Source organism: Polyodon spathula, chromosome 21 (genome assembly GCF_017654505.1).
Source record: "Polyodon spathula isolate WHYD16114869_AA chromosome 21, ASM1765450v1, whole genome shotgun sequence".
Lineage (NCBI taxonomy): Eukaryota > Metazoa > Chordata > Actinopteri > Acipenseriformes > Polyodontidae > Polyodon > Polyodon spathula.
This window is the reverse complement of record NC_054554.1, coordinates 12,443,076-12,459,869: the sequence shown is the minus strand read 5'-3', so window position 1 is coordinate 12,459,869 and position 16,794 is coordinate 12,443,076.

The following is a 16,794-nucleotide window of genomic DNA, read 5'->3' as shown; positions in this document are numbered from 1 at the left end:
GATGTCTGTGTTATAAAGTGCCAACACAGTTTTTTCTTCAGTTCAGATATTGTATCAAAAGGTAGAGACAGAAACAGAAGTTAGACTGAGAAGTTGGTTTATAGTTTGAACAACACTGGTACTGTATTTACTGTAGAAATATTGCATGAATCACTAGTATAGGGATTTGGGTGACATGCTGTCGGAGTGTTGTATCAGAGGTGTGTTATAATCGAGAGCCTTATATATATATATATAAACCGTGTTAGCTTCCGTAGGAAAAGCTGTGGAATCTGAAACTGTATAGCAGAAATAATTTCACTTCTAACAAGATTGACTTTCTGCAAAGGTTCTTACTGCTGAAACAGGAAAGGGTGGATGCTTTTCTTGCCATTCCATTATGAAGTAAGCTTTCATATCCCCTATTCCTGTAGGATCTCCACTTTTAATTCATTACTACTGACGAAACAACATGAGTGACAATCTTTCTAAATATGCACACTTAGTACTGCTGTTTACGAGTCAGCATGCCTTGACATTACCGGCAGGCCACTTGATTTATTGGCTTTGCGTGGGTGAAGGTAGCTCTGTTAACACTTTCCTTTTCTTTCTGCAGAAGTGGGCCTGGATGAGACAAAGTGGACTCAAGATTTGGGGAAGAGAAATGGAAGATTAATCATGGAAAGCTGTCCCTTTAGAGGAAGGACAGCCATTATGATCAGGACAGGTGAAGGGAGGACCATGAAAAGGCTTAAGAGGATTTACAGTTATATGGTATGCTTCTGTATTTTTTGCCTATGATTAATGCTTGGTTATTTTGAATAAATAGCGTTAGCAAGTTAGTATGTGTATGTATGTCTGTTCTGCACTGGCATTGTGTGTGTGTGTGTCTGTGTACTGTATCTGTACTGCAGCTGGCATTGTGTGTGTGTGTCTGTGTACTGTATCTGTGTCTATGCTGTAGTTGCTGTTTTGTGTGTGTGTGTGTGCCAGAGGTGCAAATTTGTCATTATGGCACTAGACATTGCCAGCAACATTATATGCCAGCAACATTATATTTTGTAATTTGTTTTATTTTTATTCCTTAGCAGCCATTGGTGATAATAGTTTCTCATTGGGTCTGGACTACTCACATGACCCCCCACACAGGAGAGAAGGTTTGTGCTGTGTGTGAAGTGTGGGGATGGAGAGGTGGGGGGGGTGGGGGGGTCTGATGGTTTGATCAGGGCAGGGTTTGACCATTTAGCACCAGTAGGCTCTTAGGTGCTAAACTTTTAAAACAGTTTAGCACCAATTTTCTAAATGATTTGCAGCCCTGCATAATTATAAAATGAGTAAAGCTCAGAGTGTTGCTGATGCTTTTCTGGTGACTTCTACCAGATCCCAGGGGACATGTTGGGATCCTGCTGCCAGCGTTTTTAAAAAAGAAATCCAAATTTGGGACTTGCGTCAGTTTAGACCAAGTAGCCTTCAAGGTAAGTCCACAACTTTCTACGTAAAAAGACTTTGGGCTGTATTGACTTTTCTTCTTATATAAATCGCATCAGATCAACTGCTTCATAGGGTTATGTAATAGAATCTGGTTAACTGTGTGCTGAGTTGATGATCCTAATAATGATCTACACAGAGGCTTGTTTTTAAATGGAACTATCTTTAGTGGTAAAAATTGTATTAATGATACTCTTTTACCCTGGCTCCTGCTCTATATATTAATTGGAGAACTTAAAGTACTTTCTCCTAGCTAACTAATGTTTCATAATCTCTCTCGGCTCGAACCCGATCATCAGTGTCATGGAGGGCCCAGTCATTACAATACATTTCCACATGCGAAACTCTGAGACAAGTGCGTCTTTTGATGAAAAAAAAAAACCTACAGGTAAAGGTTCCAGAGCCTTCCTTTTTCTTTTTGTTAGCTTTAACAGGCATTCTACCAGATGCTTTTTTCTTTTTTTTAAATTTATTACCAGCTAACATCTACATTACTAACCTGTTAAATGTTATTTTTTTTCTGAATGGTTAATAGAAACCACTTTAAAAACTAATAAAAAAAAGCTCAGCTAATGTTCTGCGATCAGAAATATCACCATTACCTTAACCAATGTATTGTTGTTGTTTCAAATCTGTTTCAGATAACACAATCTGGTGGCTGTGAAATGTCATACCATACCAAGTTGCTCTCTACTAATCATTAGTTAAAAAAAAAACTCAAAGGCTTTATGCATGATTAATAAAGGGCCTCTCGCAATAGCACATGGAAATAAATCAGGTAAGGAATTAAATGTTCTGAATATGTAGGTACAAATTCTCCCTTTAAAGAGGTTATGCTGGCTGCAGTGTGAGCTGCTCAGCTATGAAACAGGCCACAGAAACTATTTTGGCCTTCGCTGAAAGGTCAAGCCGAGGTGAGGGGTGGCTCGTTCGGAATCCAGTCAGGAAGTGAAACACAAACATTCCAGCCCAGAGCTCTATGAGAATGTACAGTATCCTGTCTAAAAAAAATGTGCTGATAAAATTAATCTCTGCGCCACTCTCCCAGATCTAAGCATTTTTTCAACTCTGATAAGAGCTTGGCGCTTTGAACAAATCCGTGGCAACCTGTCATTGCAAGGGAGCGCCAGGGGGGCTGTGCATTCTTTCCCAGATTAAGATAGCCTAGCCTTTATCACAAGACTGATGCACGAAGCTGGGTCACGATTACTGGGGTCCTAAAAACATACCAATTACTGTACATGAAAATATAAGAAAATCCATCTTCCTACTTTATGGATGGAGCTACTGCTCAGCTTAATAGACTCAGACCAGTACACAGGTTTAGGAAAGACAACTCCACACAAAAACTCCACTCCTGTTGCCCATAGAGCACAGACGAGCAGAAGGGACACACAGCAGGTTGCGAGTGGGTGTGTAAAAGGTTAAAAGATCTGACAAATAAAGAGGAGCCAGCCCATGGAGAGCCTTGTAGGTCAGGAGAAGGATTGTAAAATCTTCTCGAAACCTAACAGGCAGCCAATCCAAGGTCTCCAGCACAGGTGTAATGTGATCCCTTGAGGGTGACCTAGACAAAATTCTAGCCGCAGAATTTTGAACATATTGCAGTTTGCTGAGAATGCTATTAGAGACGCCAGCGAGCAGGGCGTTGCAATAATCAATCCTGTAGAAAACAAACACATGAGCCAATTTTTCAGCCGCAGATTCAGGGAGCACAGGTCGAAGCCTGGCTACATTTCTGAGGTGAAAAAATGAAACCTTGACAGTATTCAACACATCCGGTTCAAAGGTTAACTCAGGATCAAAAAATGCACCCAAATTTTTCATCTGAACTTAAGCATGGCACCATCAACTGACAAATTTACAGCATTGGTTTTACGTAGTTGATGGAAACTACCTAACAGCATAACTTCAGACTTATTACCATTTAGGGGTACAAAATGTTGCGACATCCAACTTTTTATATCAGGGATACAGGCAGTAAGAACAGAGGCAGCAGCATCAATATCAGGTTTAGAATGAATATAGATTTGAGTGTCATGTGACTGTGGGGAAACATATAAATGCTAAATGACAGGGGCCCAGGATAGAGCCTTGTGGGGCACCAACCTCAGAACTAAACCTGTCCAGGGAGATAAGTTGTTGGTGCCCTGTTAGAATTTAAGAGCAATGCCAGAGATCTAAAATAAACACTCTAATCTGTCAAGAAGAATCTCATGATTTACAGTGTCAAATACAGCACTAAGTTTCAAAAAGAAATAATATTGATAAAGCACCTGAGTTTGTTACCATTAATAGATCATTAGTACCTTTGACAAGAGCAGTCTCAGTGCTGTGAAGATGAAAACCAGATTGAAAAGCTTCATAAAGTTTGTTAGCAGTAATGCTACAATTTAATTGCAGAGCGACAGCTCCTTCTAGTAGATTAACAAGAAAGGACAGATTTGAAATAGGCTGAAAGTTATTAAAATTATCCAAGGTCATATGTGTTTTAAAAGCTACTAGCACCACACCAGAACTCAGGGGATCGTTTATTATATTTAATACCAAGGGGCAAAGCTTCACAAAACAGGACTGAAAAAGAGCAGAGGGAATAGGATCCAACAAACAGGAGGTGGATTTCATTCAAAGGACAAGATCTGTAAGAGAGGCAGAAGCAAGAGAGGGAGGACCCAACAAAGCAGGTGTAATAAAAAAAAGTGTGTTCTAGAAAGTTCTAGAAATGCGTTCGAGTTCATCTTTGCCCTTGCCCTATAATAACCCCATATCTTATATAACTTGTTTTTGTCACGTTTATATAACTTGTTTTGGTTAGAATGTTCTAGGGAAAGGAATGGTTTATTCAGAGGGCCGAGCCTCGAGGGAGTGATTTGGCCAATTACTCTCTCGCATGCAAAAGCCTAACTTGGTAAGTTATAAAGGACGGGGTTCTCCTCTGCTCTGATGAGAGTCAGCCGTGAGGATTAGCGCGCAGTCCTGCTCGGTAATTTCTTGGAGACAGCTGCTTTCTCTTACCAGGGTCGAAGGGCTCTCCCGATCCTCTTGGAAGGGTAAGAATTAGTTCAGTTGCGTCTCATGGATTGTATTGATCTGTGATTAATATAATCTTTGTATGTAACCTTGTTGGGTTGTATCCCATTAGGGATATCGTTATTCGCAGTATAGCATCTGTGTATGTAACTGTGTGTGTGTGTGTGTGTGTGTGAAATAATAAAGGACCTTTTAAAATTACTCTGTGAAGTAATTGTCTTATTTACTTCCACATCAACTTCCTTTTAAATTTAAAGTAATTAAATTTCACACAACAGCAGGCAAACGGAGAGACTGTGAGAGAGCAGCATAGGAAGAAGTGTTGATGTGAAGACGGATGTTGTCAATCTTAGACTTAAAAAATTCAAAAATACTGTTGCATAGCCAACGTGAAGCCGGTAGTGTTGAGCAGCAGTTAGGCTTTAACAGCCGGTCAGTAGAGGAGAACTAGGATTGTCTTGATTATTCGCAATGATATTTGAATAATAGCTCGATCTGGCAGTTGCCATAGCAACCCTATATTCAACCAGTGACTCCTTCCAGGTGTGAAGATAGACAGTAAGACCAGAGTCCCACCATCTACACTTAATTTTACATCAACAAGCTTTAAGAGAGCGCAGTTGGATGGTCTACGATGGAACACGGCGAGTACAGGCCTAGACTTGACTAAAGAGCTATTGAAAAGCTGCACCACCTCCTCCAGAGTAGAAAAAACTGAGAATGAAGAAAGAACAGAATCAAAGAACTTAACATGATCGACAGATGAGAAACACAAGGACAGCTAGTAATAATTCAATCCAATATGTGACCTTTGTTGTGAGTCAGATCATACACAGTCTGCATGAGGCCAAAACTGGCCAAGAGAGCTAGACAGTCCCCTGCCAGATTGCAAAGATCGGAATCATTGTGAATATTAAAGTCACCTGAGATTAAGATCTTGTCAAACTTAAAACATAACAGAGATAACAGATCAGATAATTCACCTAAAAAGGCAGCATTGTGTTTAGGAGGTCTATAGACAATGATAACAACCAAAGGCTGAGGAGCAAATACTTTTAAAACCAAACATTCAAATGAAGTGTACTTAGGGATAGAGATAGGGTTCAGGCTAGATTCTAGCTTACACTAAAATAAGCCCACTGCCATGGTCGACATAGCAGCATTTTTCAAAACAGCCCAAAGCCAGAAGGTACAATTTGATTCAACAAAAAAATTGTCATTCTGTTTGTGCCAGGTTTCAGTCAAACACAAAAAATCCTTGTCAATGATAAAGCCATTTAAGAGTAATGCCTTATTATTCAGAGAGCAATAAATTAAATCAAATGTAACTGAACTCACAGAAGCACAGTAATTGTGGCAAGAAGACTGTTCAAGACTTGAAAGGCAACGTAAGCTTTTAAAATTAATTAAAGTCCAAGAGGAGGCAGTCTGCCCTCAAAACAGGAGCCGATAAATTGAACTAGAAGTAGAAATGAGGCAACGTCCATGGTTGCGGTGTGAATATCTGTGTCTGTGCAAAACCTAAACCTCACAACAGATATAGGAGACACATCTAGTGAGAAAAACATTTTGTTTATAATGCAGTAGTAATGAAGGAGAGTACCTTAAAGCCATTGTAAATGTGACCAGGTCAAGAGGGCCAGGATTCAGAAACAATCCATGATTGGAGAACAGTGAGTATCTGAACCAGCCACAACAAAACCAAGGACTCCTCACAGCATAGCACTGCCAAGCATCAATAAAATCGGCAGATCTACACACAGACAGCAGCAGAAGCAAAAACACAGCCCACTACAGCCACTGGCAAGCCATATGCAAACTCCCATCCAGCACCCAGTTCACTGGGCACGCAGGAAAGAGCACCACCAGGGAGACCGAAACGACGGAAACAGCAGCAGGACATGCAGCCATGATCAGCGAAGCAGGTAGCGACGGTGAGCAGCAGTAGATATGCAGCGTCTGAGACAGGTAGCAGCGACTGAGGCAGGTAGCAGCTTCCGAGGCAGGTAGCAGCATCCGAGGCAGGTAGCAGCATCCAAGGCAGGTAGCAGTGTCCCAGGCAGGTAGCAGCATCCAAGGCAGGTAGTAGCCATGAGCGAAGCAGCAAAGCAGGCAGCTACAGACGATAAGCAGCCAGAGCAGGTAACAGTGGTGAGCAGCAGCGGACAAACCGCAGCTGAGGCAGGTAGCAGCAGTAAACAAAGGAGCAACTGCAGGTAGAAATTGAGTAAAATAATAAAACAAAAATAAATATAATTACTATTTAAAATATGAAATTTAAAAAAAACAAACCATATTTAAAATTGTAAAAATCCCTGTGGAGAGGCGTACTCTCTCATCCGGAAAGCCTGATCAAGCCTTTAAACTGACAAGACCGAAGCGTCATCTGAGTTCCATGGAAAAAACTGGACTTGTGCAATTCTGGCTTTCACTTGAGAGCAGTACCCACAAATCCTAAAGTAATTTAGCAAAACAGAAAATCCTGCTGCATCTTTTTAACATGTTTAATAGTCTTAACATAACTGCAGTATACGCAAGAAAGTCTTTTTACACTGAGGTGGACCCATCTTAGAAAGAATTGGGAAACACTAAGCATAATCCATTAAAAATGGACACACACCTAGGGAACATTTGTCATGATAATTTAGCAAATGTTGTAGATTTCCCATGGTTAAACCACGCATGATGATTTTCTATATCCTGTTACATTCCTTACCATACCACTATAGGCTTTACAATGCTTATCTGTGCTTTACTATGTTTTAGTACACTATGGTAAGCTTCCCTAAGGGACCAGTCACAGTCTACCCTCACAGTGGGGTTTGATTTTCAGGACTCAGGACGGTGTTCTGGGTCTCTGACGGCTGTTGACAAGAACAATGGATTCCATTGAGAAGACACCTGTGACAGCCCCACCCCCACCACCACCTGGGGCCGGGAAAAGGGAACTGTCTCAACCGCCTCGGAATACCTGGCAAAGCTCATCCGGGAAGCAGAACACATGAAAAATCCATTGAAAAGAATGATTACCAAGTCTTTAAAATACATTCTCTTATTACTTGGTCCCATAATACAGTATTTGCTTCTTACTTTAGTTTTTACATTAATTTATGATATAACAACGTAATCCTTTGGACCAAAACATTTTGGTGCGTACAAAAGGATATGAAGACAAGTCATTCGAGCTCAAGGGGACAGTTTCTGAGGAGGTAGGTCCTTCTTTTGTGAGCGACACTTCAGTACACAAACTGCATGTGATTGAGAAAGTGGTGCCAGGGAATGTATTGTGTGCTTGCAGAGGATAAGCTGAGTAAATCATGCAGCCCCACATGCTGAGAATGTGTTTGAAGGAGGTCAAATGCCCATTTTGATGACTTTTTAACTCATTGTAGAAAACATGAAGCAAGTACAAGAAAATGTGTGAACCATATAACAACTACAGATTTTAAATTACTAAACAATATTCATTTGAATTCTTGCTGATCAGTCAGGATAATTAAACTGGCATTCCAGTTACCTTCCTATTCTAGAAGAGCGTAATATGTATACTGATGAAGGCATTAAACGGATACACTGGCCTGCTAGACTCGTTTCCTTTGAGTGTTTTTTCAATTATTGATGATGTTCCTATCCTTCCCTGTATTCGTGAAGTGCAGGATATCGTCACACACACACACAAACACACACAGATATGCAGCATGCCCGCATGCAGACTCATGCCTCCATGCGCATTACTCAGGTCAAGACAGAAATCCTGTTCATCCTCAAACCACAAACAGTCTAAAACTGGTCTCTTTTTGGACAGATTCATTTGTCACTAGCAGAAAAAAGAAACAAGGACCAGGGGTCACAAATGGAGTTTAGAAAAAGGGGCATTCAGAACAGAAAATAGGAGACACTTTTTTACACAGAGAATTGTGAGGGTCTGGAATCAACTCCCCAGTAATGTTGTTGAAGCTGACACCCTGGGATCCTTCAAGAAGCTGCTTGATGAGATTTTGGGATCAATAAGCTACTAACAACCAAACGAGCAAGATGGGCCGAATGGCCTCCTCTCGTTTGTAAACTTTCTTATGTTCTAAACTTTCTTATGTTCTTGAACGATGTCAAGCTGCAGACCAAAAATGGAGAAAAAAAAATCAAGTTATTCCAGCTAAGCACTCAAAGTCAGCCAGCCACACATTTTATATATATATATATATATATATATATATATATACACACACACACACACACACACACACACACATATATATATATATATATATATATATATATATATATATATATATATATATATATAAAAGGAAGAAAAAAGTATTTGATAAACTGATAACTCACTAGTTTTATAATTAACACTAACGTTTTGGTTTCTGCCTTCTTCAGGTAAATGTTATTGATACCATGCGATCCGAGGAAGGCGGAAGCCAAAATGTTAATTAGTAAAATAGTGAACGACCAGCTTATCAATTAGATCTCTCTTTATTAAGTATTTCTAGTGATTGATCAGTATCCTGTTGGATCCTGATTCTCCTTGAATACTGAGCTGTCTGCTGTTTTTTAACCCTCTCTATTATATATATATACACACACACACACACACACACACAGAGTGATTTGCAGAAGTATTCACCCCCCTGCAAAGTTTTTACATTTTGTTGGCACCTGAGCGTACTCCATTAGGTGCAAATGATTTGTTTGAAATATCACAAAATTAGTGAAATGGTTTCAACCTTTGTGTACTCAAAGTGGTTTAACTTCTAGATAATTTCTCTCAGGTATATAAAAACTGCAACTCAAGTGATGATCCAACAAAGCAACCAAGGAGCTTTCGAAACAAGTCAGGAATAAAACAATAGAGAGGCACAGAGCGGAGAAAGGTACAAGAAAATTTCAAAGGCGCTGATTATTCCTCTCAGCACAGTGAATTCCATCTTTAAGAAGTGGAAAATGCATCTTAACACCCAGACACAACCCAGATCAGGCCGTCCTCCCAAACTGAGAACCCAGGCAAGCAGGAAACTGTTTCAGGATTTCACTCTGACCTTGAGAGATCTGCAAAGTTCTGTGTCTGAGATGGGAGTCAGTGTTTTCTATCAACAATAAGCTGGCCCCTACCAAAGCTGGTCTGTATGGACGGGTTGCAAGAAAGAAGCCATTACTCAAAAAGCCTCATCTTAAAACACATATGTAGTTTGCGAAAAAGCATGTAGATACTGCAGACGTGGAAAAAGGTTCTGTGGTCAGACGAGACAAAATTGAACTTTTCGTTCTAAATTAGTTACATCTGACGCAAGCCCAACACTGCACATCACCCAGTCAAAACCATCCCAACTGTCAAGCATGGTGGGGGATGCTTCTCTTCAGCAGGGACTGGGAAGCTTGTCAGGATAGAGGGGAGAAGTACAAGCCTATCTTTGAGGAAAACCTGTTTGAGTCAGCCAAGACTGACACTGGGGAGGAAATTCACATTTCAGAAGGACCCAAAACACAAAGCCAAAGCCACACCGGAGTGGTTGAACAAGAAGAGAATTGATGTTTTTGAGTGGCCCAGTCAAAGTCCTGACTTGAATCCAATCGAAAATGTATGATGAGACTTGAAGATTGCAGTACATCGACGATCTTCAATAAACTCATCAGAACTGGAACAATTTTCTTGTGAAGAATGGGCAAAAATTTCACCATCCTAATGTGCAAAGCTAGTAGAGACCTATCCAAAAAGACTCATAGCAGTAATTGCTGTAAAAGAATACGAAGTATTCTACGAAGTATTGACTTAAGGGGCTGAATACTTATGCAACCAGTAAATCTCATTTTGTACATTTTCTTTGCAAGTTTTGCTGACATTTAAAATCCTCCTCATATAACAGTGTTCAGTTTAACCACTACAGCTTTGAATAAAAAGGAAAAAGTTTGTTTGAAAAACTGTGCATACATTATTTGTAATTCAACAAAATGTGATATTATTGGTAGGATGAATACTTCTGCAAACCACTGCATATATAAAGCCTATTTATGATTGGTAGAATTATGAAATGGTGCAATATCATTTATGTACATTTTAAATTCGTAAATATATACCCTGTATGCATGAATACATATGCAACATTACAGTATATATTTAAATTCATATATGATCATTATTGTATATGAAAATAATATATATGTTCACACATATACATTCTCTCACTACAATATGATTTCCTATTACAATTACGATTCCTATGGGATTAATAGTTATACTACACAGTGTCCTATATACAACATGGGATGATCCTAAAGAGGTCATTGAGCCACATTTGAGTTGAGTTGCCCATGGCTACTAAAGTTGTAAAAGGGGTAGTTTAAGTGTAATGACAGTCATGTAACAGTTCCTGCCAGGGCAATAATTCTGGGTGGTCCTGCTCCCTCTGGCTCCTGCTGCCCTCCTGCTGCAGAGGACCATGCCCTTCTCAGGGGTGTCTGTTCTCAGCAGTCCGGGCCCTCCTGACCTCCCAGATAAACTGGTTTTGTTGTAATAGGGTTTGATTTTCTTTTCTTTCTTCCAGCCAGTCAGACAGCTGTGGTTGTCTTGTGGTAGTTACATAATATTTATTCAGCTGTACTCCTCTCCTTCTCCCTCTTTGTCAAAAGGCATCATCATCACTGCTGGTCTAGTGGCACCACAGTCATTTTGTGGAGTTTGTGATTTCCCTGTTCTTTGCTTTGCCTTGAACAATGGTATACTGCAGTACACAGCTTTATTTTTACATGAGGATACCTAGTTTATTAACTGTTCAATTACAAGCTTACATACTGACATGTTAACAAGTGTGTTTCATTATTTGTTCATGGTTGTTGAAGCTCTACCTCTCCTAATGACTTTCAACAGAAATCTAACTACATCTCACTAGGTAGGCAGTATTCAAGAAAACAGTGGTTTTTAATAGGTTATCATATATTATACAAGCATTCAACATAAATGAACAACTTATTTCTAAGTATTTTTGTTAAACCATTTTAATATCAAAGGGACAAAGCAAAAATAGGGACAGCAGGCAGAATTTACCAATAACCTGGCAAAATAACCATTATAACAGAGAACAAAGTGTTGAAGAGCGCTGGATCCCCCAACATAACTGCAGCCATTTATACAGCAGGGCAATAAAAACAAAACATTTCAATATACCTTATAACAGGTTAAATTGTGTAAGTATATATATATATATATATAGTTTTAAATGGTAAGTTAAATGCAGCACCTAACATTAACTCTTCTAATGTATAACAGGCCGGAACAAGCTACTCCACACACCGCAAGTGAGCGTCTTAACCACTATGAAAAAGAACCAGGCTCCTCTGCATTTGCCGTTATAGAGCTTTTAACCTTAGCTCATCTGTAACGTATGACAACACTGTCCATTACAAATGCAAATATTGAAATCACTAAATAAAATGTATTATTAATTAAACTTGATACCGAACTCTATTAGAAACAAATATGATATATATATATATATATATATATATATATATATATATATATATATATATGTGTGTGTGTATATATATATATATATGTGTGTGTGTATATATATATATATATATATATATATATATATATATATATATATATATATATACACAACAAACACACACACACACACACACACATATATATATATATATATATATATATATATATATATATATATATTCTGAGCATTTTGATGGCATATCGAAACTGATGTTAATAGACCTATTGATTAAGCAAGTTTCATGCCTGTACTGTACTAGTCAATAAAAAACAAAACACAAAGGCGTCCAGGTCCAGAATTCCAGGTCAAGTTACCTGACAGGGTTGCACAACCTCTTACATCAATGTCTTGCAGTCATTATTTATTTCTTCTTAGAAATAAATCTTTTTGAACGATACAGCCAGGTCAGCTGCTACATGGAGAAAAAAATGAATGATTGATGTTAATCATTGACTTATCCAAAGTAGGATTTTCATGGCCTACTACATGCAATGTTTTGGCTAGATAAGATTTAGAATGATGTTAAAACTAATGTTGGCAACAAATACCAGTATGAAAGATGGTACCAGCGGGCACGGTATCTGTTTACATCACTGTACAGTTTGCAGTTATTTGCTATTGCTACCTATTAAAGGGTAAGTAGCAGTGTTCCGAAAAATCTAGTTTTACTCATTTTTATTGTTGGTAAAACAATAAGACAGCAATTTAGGAACAAATGGTGTGTCCAAAACAAGAATGCCTATGTTATGTTTAACAAGTTCTTATCAGAAATTCCCTTGTGTATAAAGAGATTTATATATGAAATGTGACATGAATAAGAAGATCTCTAGCTCTGCGGGGTAAATTTTTTTTATTTTTTTATTTTTACAATCAATCTTACCCAATCTTCTGGGAAAAGGAAAGAGTACATCAAGCTATAAAAACGTATTGATTGCTTGTCTTCATTAGGCCGAAAATCAATTTCCCCAACACAAAATCAAATCTGTATTCCATCATTTAAAAAAACAAAACAAAACAAAACACAGCCATTATTTGCTTTGCAGAATTACAACCCAAGCTCAACACACACATAGTGGTAGGTTTTAAGACACCATACCACACAGTGTCAACCCAATATCAAAAACACTCTCAGTATAAGTTAAAAAAAGTGAACAAACTTACCTATTTAGAACTATTAAGATCAACGAAAGTGTCAACCAGTCAGTGGGGATGAAGCATTGCCCAGACAAGCAGTGTCTGTACAGAGATACTGTATATAGTGCGTCTCTCTGGACAACACATCCTGGCTGCCTTGTTGTACCAGAAACACTCAAGAGCCCCATGGCCTGTTCTTTATTCCCCTCAGCTGTCCCTAATCAAGTTCAAGCAGTCCTTTCTTAAAAGGGCAATTAAAAGAGCAACTGTCACAAGCATTAAAATGAATAGACCATATCATTCCCAGCAATGGCAACGCAGTGGATTGGGAATTCAGTTATGCACATGGTTCCTGATAAGGTAGCACACTGTCTGGTGCTGTACTGTCGTCACGATACAGTCATATCATTTGGATACCAATGCCACATAACTACTTCCATTTTGATGTTGTTTGTAATCATTCTGAGTGATTCTAATTGCAATTAAATACTGTGTTTTTATGATACTGTTTGTATGGGTGTATTTAGATGTTTGACTGAATCTAGTTGTCTGCCATAGACATGCAATGTAGACTAGATCAGTCAACGTGCCTTTATATTAATTAGTGCCAGCACCATCTAGTGAACACTAGTTTACTGCCACAAAAACAAAAGGAAACTTGATCCAAAGTGGGAGATCAGATATGGTGAGATGGCACTGGCTCTTCCTTCTACAGTATAAAGACCATTTGGCTGATCTAGCTTATGTTACACATATCCATGACTGGCAACTTGAAAAGCAACTCTTGAACACAGACATAAAAGAAAAAAAAAAAAAACATAGAATTTGTGTAATTGCAATACAAAAATAATAGGAACATTTGAAGCTACCTACTCATTAACATTGCAGACTCTGTGTCAGATCTTCCACAGGTCTGTCTCCTCGGACTCTCCCTGTCTCTGGGATGTGTTTGTTTGCACAACCCTCCTGACCTGCATGGCTCTTGTGCTTCCACAAACTAAGGTAATGACATCATTCTTCGGATTGTTCAGATACCTGAGTTACAATCAGTCTTTGCACAGAGACACTGACTGAGATTGATGTCATTCCAGTGCTACAGTTTAGCAAGGGCTGGGACAGCAGGGAAGCTAGGAGATGGATTGTTGCAGCTCTGTGAATGACCTGCAGACAGGTGGATGTCAGGAAAGATGACAAATGTCTAAATAAAGAGAAATTTCAGGGTTTAAAAACCCTGTTGGTGGTAGGCACAAGTAAGTTACTAGGTTAAGGTTCACTGAATGTTTGAAATACTGCACTGGAATGGACTGTATTCACTTAAACTCCAGCAGCAGTCAGTTTTGTTTTACATTCCCCTTCTGTTTTATGGTGTTTTATGTTCTCAGATCTGTTGCTGTAATATTATTATACTTTTTATCTCTAAATCTGCCTTTACCTGAAGCTGTTTTGTGTTTGTCTAGAGAATCCTAACTTCTAGGACTGAATAGCCTTCTGTGTTCTGTCACACATGGTTCTGGCACATCTCTTTTGTGCTGTAAGTCATTAGATCCTTTTGCATGGAAGGCCTTGGTTGCAAGGGGGTGTGGTTCTTTGATGGACCCAGATTCAGTTAAAATGTGTTTGCCTACTGACGATGGGAATGAGAATGTAGAGATGGGAGCCCAGCTAACAAGATTTAATTTTTTGCAGGTATCAGGTTTTTAAGGACTGTCGCCCACACCTGTGAGCAGAAACTGACTCACTGAGAGCAGAAACTGACCCAAGACTGTCACAACTACTGGAAGCAGGCTGATCTTTGTTTGAGATACAAATTGAATATTTGTGAAACTGCAGCAAATATTGTAATGACCGTAATGTGTTTTAGAAAATGTTTTTAGCAGATCTGCACAGGCCTGTCATGGTGTTCGCAGAACCAGCCCGAGCTGAGCCTGGCGCAGAGTTCGAATCCTGCTGGGAACGTGCTGAGTTATTAGACATGAATTGGATGATTTAAACTAGCCTGTAATGATTGAAATAATCTGATATACTCTCTGTCAATAATCATAATAATACTGTATATACTCCTTTCAAATAGATCAGTAAAACCAGTAGAAAATATTATTAGCAGTCTATGAAAGCACCTGCTGAAAGGAGTCAGACTTGGCAGGCTCTTATCATAAGGCCTTGTTAGCATATTCCAGTCTTATGAGAAAAAGTGGCCAGTTTCTTTTGTTGCTCTACTTTCATTACTTTTGGGTAACAGAAGGTGGGAGTATTAGAAAATGCTTACTGTCAGGTCTCATACTAATCAACACCAAAGAAATTGGCAAAAGGCTAGGATGTCTTAAAACCTGCTTCAACTGGATTCTGTATGAACAGAGAAAGGGGTCAGACTTAATTCAGTAAATAATATTAGCATTTCTAGGAGCAACTGTTATACTGAAGTAACTGAATTAGAAATACATGTTATAAAATAATTTAAAGTTAAACTGTTATACAAACAACAGTATATTTGTTGAAAGAACATATTACAGTTAAAAATGAGAGAAGTTCAGTACTAACTGTGTCAGAATATTGTAATAATTGTACTGTGTTTTAAAGAATATAAAACCAGCATAAATAATATTGCAGCAAATTATGAACAGGTTACAATGATTTGAACTAAGAAAACTGAACAAATCTTAATGTTAGAATAAAAGCTTGTCTATGTGCCTTTGTTATTCGTGCACATACACCTTTGGAGGCCAGCCAGACTATTACTCGTGGAAGCCAATAACCTTGAAAGAAGCAGGCCACCTGGGGGAACTAAACATAGAGGCTAGGTGTTGCAAATTAGCAAAAACAAAAGGGTAATCCTTTTTAGACAGAACGATATTTGAAACTAAAAAGACCTATTTGATTTTATTTGATTGTGTTGCAACTAAGCATAGAGGTTTCAAATAAGAAAAAGTATTTTGATCTAATAATAGAGTGACAAAACTCTCTGAAGAGAAATAATATGTCTAAAGTATTTTGGTCTAATAAGAAACATAATATTTAAACTGACAAGTGTTTTTTTGCTTGTTTAAGGCTCTACTGTAATACAAGTAGACTTATAGCAGGAGCGAGCATTTAACTTAATCAATTTAAGAATTTGTTTAGTTTCTTTCTCCAACTAAACAAAAAATCTTTTAGACATTATAATATCCATTAAATTATAAAGGTTTTACTGCAATAAAAAACAGGAACTGTTAGGTTGGAATATTAGACAAATAAAGTGTATATTCTATTCAATCATTTTGTATACAATAAATCTACAGAAAAATAGCCTTGCCCTTATCTGCTTGCAAGCAAAGCGGTGCTAGATATGGAAGGTGCTTTAAGAAAGACAGGAGTATGTATCTGTGGCAGAGCAAAGCCCTGCCCTTTTTAAATTGGCAGGGATGGGGTTTTGATATCGGAGCCCCCAAGCCTTCTTTGGTTGAGGGGACCCCGGATCTACAAGGTAGTACGGCGACGGTGGCCCGGCTCCCTCTGGTGGCGGAGGCGGCGATGGCAGCCTGGCTCCCTCTGGTGGCGGAGGCGACAGCGGACCCTCGGCAACCCTAGAAAACAAAAAGGAGACACCAGCAGTCCCAGGCGATGCAGAGCAGCAGGCAACCCCAGGCGATGTGGAGCAACTAATCAACCC